The sequence below is a fragment of the Lepus europaeus genome, chromosome 4 (assembly GCF_033115175.1).
Source record: "Lepus europaeus isolate LE1 chromosome 4, mLepTim1.pri, whole genome shotgun sequence".
NCBI classification, from domain to species: Eukaryota; Metazoa; Chordata; class Mammalia; order Lagomorpha; family Leporidae; genus Lepus; species Lepus europaeus.
In genome coordinates, this window is record NC_084830.1 from 42,211,714 (window position 1) to 42,218,443 (window position 6,730).

A 6,730-nucleotide genomic window follows, 5' to 3' on the forward strand; every position below is an offset into this window, starting at 1 on the left:
GTTGGAATCCAGCCCTTATAAAAGGGATGGTTTTAAAGTGCAGCTAGGAGGGGCCGGCGCCGTGGCTCACTAGCTTAATTCTCTGCCTACGGCGCCAGCATCCCATATGGGCGCTGGGTTCTAGTCCTGGTTGCTCCTGTTCCAGGCCAGCTCTCTGCTGTGGCCCGGGAAGGCAGTGGAGGATGGCCCAAGTGCTTGGGCCCTGCACCTGCATGGCAGACCAGGAGAAGCACCTGGCTCCTGGCTTCAGATCAGCTCAGTGCCGGCCATAGTGGCCATTTGGGGGGTGAACCAACGGAAGGAAGACCTTTCTCTCTGTCTCTCTCTCTCTCTCACTGTCTATAACTCTACCTGTCAAATAAATAAATAAATAAAATTATTAAAAAAAGCTTTATAAAGTGCAGCTAGGAGGGGCCCAGTGAGCTAAGCTGCCACCTGCAACGCTGCCATCCCATAGGAGCACCAGTTTGAGTACAAACTCCCTGTTTTTGTTTTTAAAGATTTATTTATTTGAAAGTCAGAGTTACATAGAGAAAGGAGAGTCAGAGAGAGAGAGAGGTCTTCCATCCGATGGTTCCCTCCCCAATTAGCCGTAACTGCGCCAATCTGAAGCCAGGAGCCTCCTCCGGATCTCCTTGGGTGCAGGGGCCCAAGGACTTGGGCCATCTTCTACTGCTTTCCCAGGCCATAGCAGAGAGCTGGATCAGAAGAGGAGCAGCCGGGACTAGAACCGGTGCCCATATGGGATACCAGTGCTTCAGGCCAGGGTGTTAACCTGCTGAACCACAGCGCCAGCCCTGCCAGCTCCCTGTCAATGTGCCTAGGAAAGCATCTGAAGATAGCTGGGTACTTGGACCCCTGCCACCCATGTGGGAGACCCCAGGTGCAGCTCTGGGCTCCTGGCCTCAGCCTGGCCCAGCCCCAGCAGTTGTGGCCATTTAGGGAGTGAACGAGCAGATGGAAGATTCTCTCTCTCTCTCTCTCTCTCTCTCTCTTTCTTTCTGCCTTTCAAATACATAGGTTGATCTTTAAAAATAAATTAAGTGTAGCTAGGATGAGAAGGGGTTGGTTTCTGCCATTCAAAGCGACTCCTTTCACAAATGAGATCTTGCACCCCGATTATCACCTGGTCCTCATACGCCCATGTCAGCAAAGAGCAAACAGCCACAGGGTGGCCTTGAGCTCACCGCCAGCCAATGCCTGATTTTATGGTAGAGGAGACGTTGGCGTCATGACTGCCTTTTCTGCAGCCCTTGAGAAATGCTGGGGTAAGCCTCCCACGGCACCCAGGCACTCCGGAGCACCACTCTTCCATCTTTCCTGCTCGCCCTGGCAGAATGTGAGGCCTTGGGGGTTCTGACCCTCGTCCCAGGCGGGTCAGAGAAGAATCGAGAACGAATCTTCCCAGTGCCTCCCCCACCCTTTGAGTGGAGCCTCTCCATGAGCTAATTCACATCCCAGCAAGCAGACCAACCATCTGGGACAGCAACAAAGCTGGGGCAATGGGGGATGGTAGAGGGAACTCCTTAGAAAGAGCTGAATATTTGATTAATGATAAAGCACCAAAAGATAGAATAAATATCTATCATCTGTACGGATATAAACAATAAAGTACACAAAAGAGGGAGGAAGATTGCTCTTCCATCTGCTGGTTCACTGTCTCAATGACCACAATGGCCGGGGCTGGGCCAGGCCAAAGCCAGACAGGAACTCCATCCAGGTCTCCTACGTGCGTGGCCGGGGCACAAGCATTTGAGCCATCTTCTGCTGCTTTCCCAGGTACACTAGCAGGGAGCTGGACCAGGACTCGAAACAGCACAGTCCTATAGGATGCCAATGTCACAGGCAGCAACTTAACTCTCAGAGCCACAACACTGGCCCCAGAATACCTCTTCCTTACAAAAAAAAAAAAATCCCAATGCATATATGTAGAAAGAATTAATAAAATAGAAAATCACCTGTAGAACACTTCATTAGTAATTGCTGTAGGCAAGATCCACTGGTGGGTGCTAAAATTAACAGGTGAAATTCTGAGAAGAAACAGGATATTTGCGTAGTCTCTAAGTAGTCTCTTCTCCATACTTCTTAATTACAAAGAGAAAAGTCATTACTCCACAGTGAAGAAGTCCCAGACACCACTTAAACCAAGCAATCAAGGTTAACATCATCTGTTTAAAACACACTAGATAGGTACCCCCTGATATTTTGCACTGAGAAGGATTTGCTTGCTAAAAATGTGCAACTTTAACTTAATCGTGAGCACATACTAGACAAGCACTAAGTGAGTACATCCCACAAAATAACTGACAGTGCTCTTCCCAAGTGTCAAGGTCACAATAGACCAGGGGAGACTGAGGAGCTGTCGGAGACTGGAGCCACCCACTAAATGCAGGACGGGACCCCGACTGGGTCAGCACCAGAGAAAGGACAGCAGGTGGGAAAGCTGGCGAGATCTGGACTAATTCAGTAGTTTAGTTGATCATATAGTACTTACGGCAGTTTCTGAATTTTAGTTACTGTACTGTGGTGAGCAACATGTTAACACTGGGGAAAGCTGTGTGAAGTAGTTAGGGGAACTCTCTCTTGCTTCGCAACTTGTCTATAAATCTAAATTACAGCAAAATAAAAAATGTAAAAATAAATAGGCAACAGCATCAAAGTCATAGGGCCACCGTAGGACTTCCTTGCATGGGTGAATGACTGCGAATTTGATGTTGGCAGGAGGGGGGCGGAGTGGGAGGAGGATGAGGTGTGAGGGCCAGTTCAGGCTCCAGGCCTCTAAAAGTTGGAGCAAATTGGCTTTGTGCCCTGGAAGTACCAGTCAGTTCTCTTCCTCACCTGAGTGCCTTTCATCCCTCCCTGGGGGCTGAAAGAACTTAGAAACACCTGCCATTGCATTACCAAACCCTCCTCTTCTGAGGCTCAGGGGCTTGGGACCCTCACTCCTCACCCAACCACACAGCCAGACTTCAAGGCATCAGTAGGGCAGTCTCCCTGGAATGGGAGCTGGAGCAACGGGGGACAGTAGAGGGAACTCTTTAGAATTCCCCAGACAGACAAGCAACTGCAAGATCACCCTTACCATCATAATAGAACCAATTATTTTTTTAAACAAGCCTTTTCAAGTTCATTGCATTTGCCTTTAAGTCAATTAGGTCTTAATGATTCATGACTTAGAAAGGTACAAGCATCTAAGGATGTTCTATAGGATTAAAAAGTTTAAAATTCTATTTGCTTGTTTTTATGTATTTGAAAAGCAGAGAAAGAGAGAGAGAGCAAGTGAGTGAGCTTCCATCTTCTGGTTTACTTCCTAAATGCCTGCAACAGCCAAAGGTGGGCCAGGCCAAAGCCAGGAGCCAGAACTTCCATCTGGGTGCTGGTTCAAATCCCAGCTACTCCATTTCTGATCAACGCATCTGCGAAGGCAGGGAGAGATGGCCCAAGGAGACTCGGAGGGAGTTCCAGGCTCCTGGCTTCAGCCTGACCCTGCTCCAGCTGTTACAGGCATTTGGGGAGGAACAGGGGATGGAAAGTCTCCCTCTTTCCCTCTCTTCTTCCTTCTCTCTCTGTAGCTCTGCCTTTTGAATAAATAAATCTTAAAAAAATTCTATGTGAAATGCATGCTACAAGCTGTGTGTGCCTTGAAGACATTATGCTAAGTGAAATAAGCCAGACTCAGAGGACAAACAGTGTAGGAGTTCTATCAAATGGGCAAATTCCGAGACAGAAAGCAAGATGGTGCTCTCACGAGGCTCAAGGCTCTGCCGCTTCAGTTTGGAAGAAGGAAAAGCTCTGGAGGTGGATAGTGGTGAGGCATGCACACCAGTGTGCCTGTACTGAGTGCCACTGAATTGGCTCTTCTTAAAAAATTGTAAAAATGTGGTATTAATATAAAGAGGACAGATTTTATGCATTCCATAGACAAAGTTCCAAGAAGACAATCACACTTCCCTCACTCCTCTACTCCCCCCAGACCCGTTTCTGTTTATCAGTTTTTGCAAAGCCATAATTTTAATCCACTTTTTATTCATAGGCTTAATTTGCTGCTAACCATAATGTTCAACAAGTAAAAAGTAAGAAGACCACAGTTCCACAAGAGTATAGACAAGGGCTAAAAATGACAGTCGTATCCCAAAATGACCATTTCATTCCTATACATTTTTTGGTATTCTACATTAGCTGTCACATACCAGAGAAAACATATGACATTTGTCTTTTTTTTTTTTTTTTTTAATGACAGGCAGTGTTAGACAGTGAGAGAGACAGACAGAGAGAAAGGTCTTCCTTTTCTGTTGATTCACCCCCTAAAAGGCTGCTACGGCCGGCATGCTGTGCCGATCCAAACCCAGGAGCCAGGTGCTTCCTCCTGGTCTCCCATGCGGGTGCAGGGCCCAAGCACTCCATTGCCTTCCCAGGCCATAGCAGAGAGCTGGACTGGAAGAGGAGCAACCGGGACAGAATCCGGCACCCTGACTGGGACTAGAACCCAGGGTGGCAGCGCTGCAGGCAGAGGATTAGCCTAGTGAGCCGTACGCCGGCCAACATTTGTCTTTTTGAGACTGGCTTATTTCATTAACCATTGTGGTTTTCTGTTGCTTTCATTTTGTTGCAAAAGACAGGATTTCATCCTTTTTATGGTTGAGTAGTATTCCATAGTGTATTTATACCATGTTTTCTTTCTTTCTTTTTTTAAAGATTTATTTTTATCTATTTGAAAGACATGGTTACAGAGAGAGAGAAAGAGAGAAATCTTCCATCTACTGGTTCACTCCCCAAATGGCCACAGCAGCCAGGGTTGGGCCAGGCAGAAGCCTGGAACCACAAGCTTCTTCCAGGTTTCCCACAAGGTTGCAGGGGCCCAAGCACTTGGGTCATCTTCCTCTGCTTTCCCAGGCTCATTAGCAGGGATCTGGATCATAAGTGGAGTAGCCATGACTCAAACTGGCACCCATAAGGGATGATGGTGCTGTAGGCGCTGGTTTTACCTATCATGCCGCAGTGCCAGCCCTGACCACCCTTCCTTCCTTCCATCCTTCCTTCCTTCTTCCCTTCTTCCCTTCCTCCCTTTCTTCCTTCCTCTTTCTATGACTTTATTCATTTATTTGAGAGGTAGAGTTACAGATAGAGAGAGGGAGAGACAGAGAAAGGTTGTCCACCCTCTGTTTCACTTTTCAAATGGCCACAATGGCTGGAGCTGAGTCCTTCCAAAGCCAGGAGCTTCTTCCTGGTCTCCCACATGGGTGCAGGGGCCCAAGAACTTGGGCCATCTTCCACTGCTTTCCCAGGCCACAGCAGAGAGCTGGATCAGAAAAGGAGCATCTGTGGCTCAACAGGCTAATCCTCCGCCTTGCGGCGCCGGCACACCGGGTTCTAGACCCGGTCGGGGCACCAATCCTGTCCCGGTTGCCCCTCTTCCAGGCCAGCTCTCTGCTGTGGCCAGGGAGTGCAGTGGAGGATGGCCCAAGTGTTTGGGCTCTGCACCCCATGGGAGACCAGGATAAGCACCTGGCTCCTGCCATCGGAACAGCGCGGTGCGCTGGCCGCAGCGGCCATTGGAGGGTGAACCAACGGCAAAGGAAGACCTTTTTCTCTGTCTCTCTCTCTCTCACTGTCCACTCTGCCTGTCAAAAAAAAAAAAAAAAAAAGGAGCATCTGGGACTAGAACCGACACCGCAGATGGAAGTTCAGCCTACTGCACCACAGTGCCGGCCCCACATTTTCTTTATCTAGTCACCATAGGGACATCTGGGTTGATTCCATATCTTAGCTGCAATAAACCAAGTTTCTTAAAATTCATGGCACTAAGTATACTTTCAAAGGTTAAAATGTGGAGCCAACATTGTGGCACAGTGGGTTAAGTCATTGCCTGCGATGCCAGTGTATCAGAGTGCTGATTCAAGACCCAGCTTCTCTGGGGCCAGCGCTATGGCATAGCGGGTAAAGCCACCACCTGCAATGCGGCAGCCCATATGGGTGCCAGTTTAAGTCCCGGCTGCTTCAGTTCCTATCCAGCTCCCTGCTAATATGTTCCTGGGAAAGCAGTGGAAAATGGGCCAAGAGCTTGGGCTCCTACACCCACATGGGAGACCCAGAGGAAGCTCCAGGCTCTTGGCTTTGGATTGGCCCAGCTCCAGCCATTGTGGCCACTTCAGGAGTGAAGCAGCAGATGGAAGACCACTTTCTCTGCCTCTGCCTCTCCAATAAATAAACAAATCTTAAAAAAAAAAAAAAAAAAAAAAACCTAGCTGCTCCACTCTGATCCAGCTCCTTACTAATACTCCTGGGAAAGCAATGGAAGATGGTCCATGTAATTGGGCCCTTGCACCAACATGGGGAACCTAATGGAGTTCCTGGCTCCAGGCTTTGACCCGGCGCCCACCCCCAGCTGCTGTGGCCACCCGAGGAGTGAACCAGCAAATGGAAGATCTCTCTCTCTCTCTCTCTCTCTCTCTCTCCACCCCCTCTCTCTGCCTTTCAAATAAATAAAACTGTTTCTTTAAAAGGTTAAGGTGGTAAATTTTATATTAGGTATTTCTTACCAAAATAAAAAAATACTAAAAAGTAAAAAGAAACAATACATTTGATAAAAGCCTAAGAAACCCCTGGTGCACAGTAGACACCCAAATACCATTAGGTTCTATCTTCACTAGAGTTGTAGAAAGCAAAGCTAGGATGCACTTGTTGAACGTGGTTCTTGGCCGTGCAGCCACATGTGACTTCCTGTAATTAA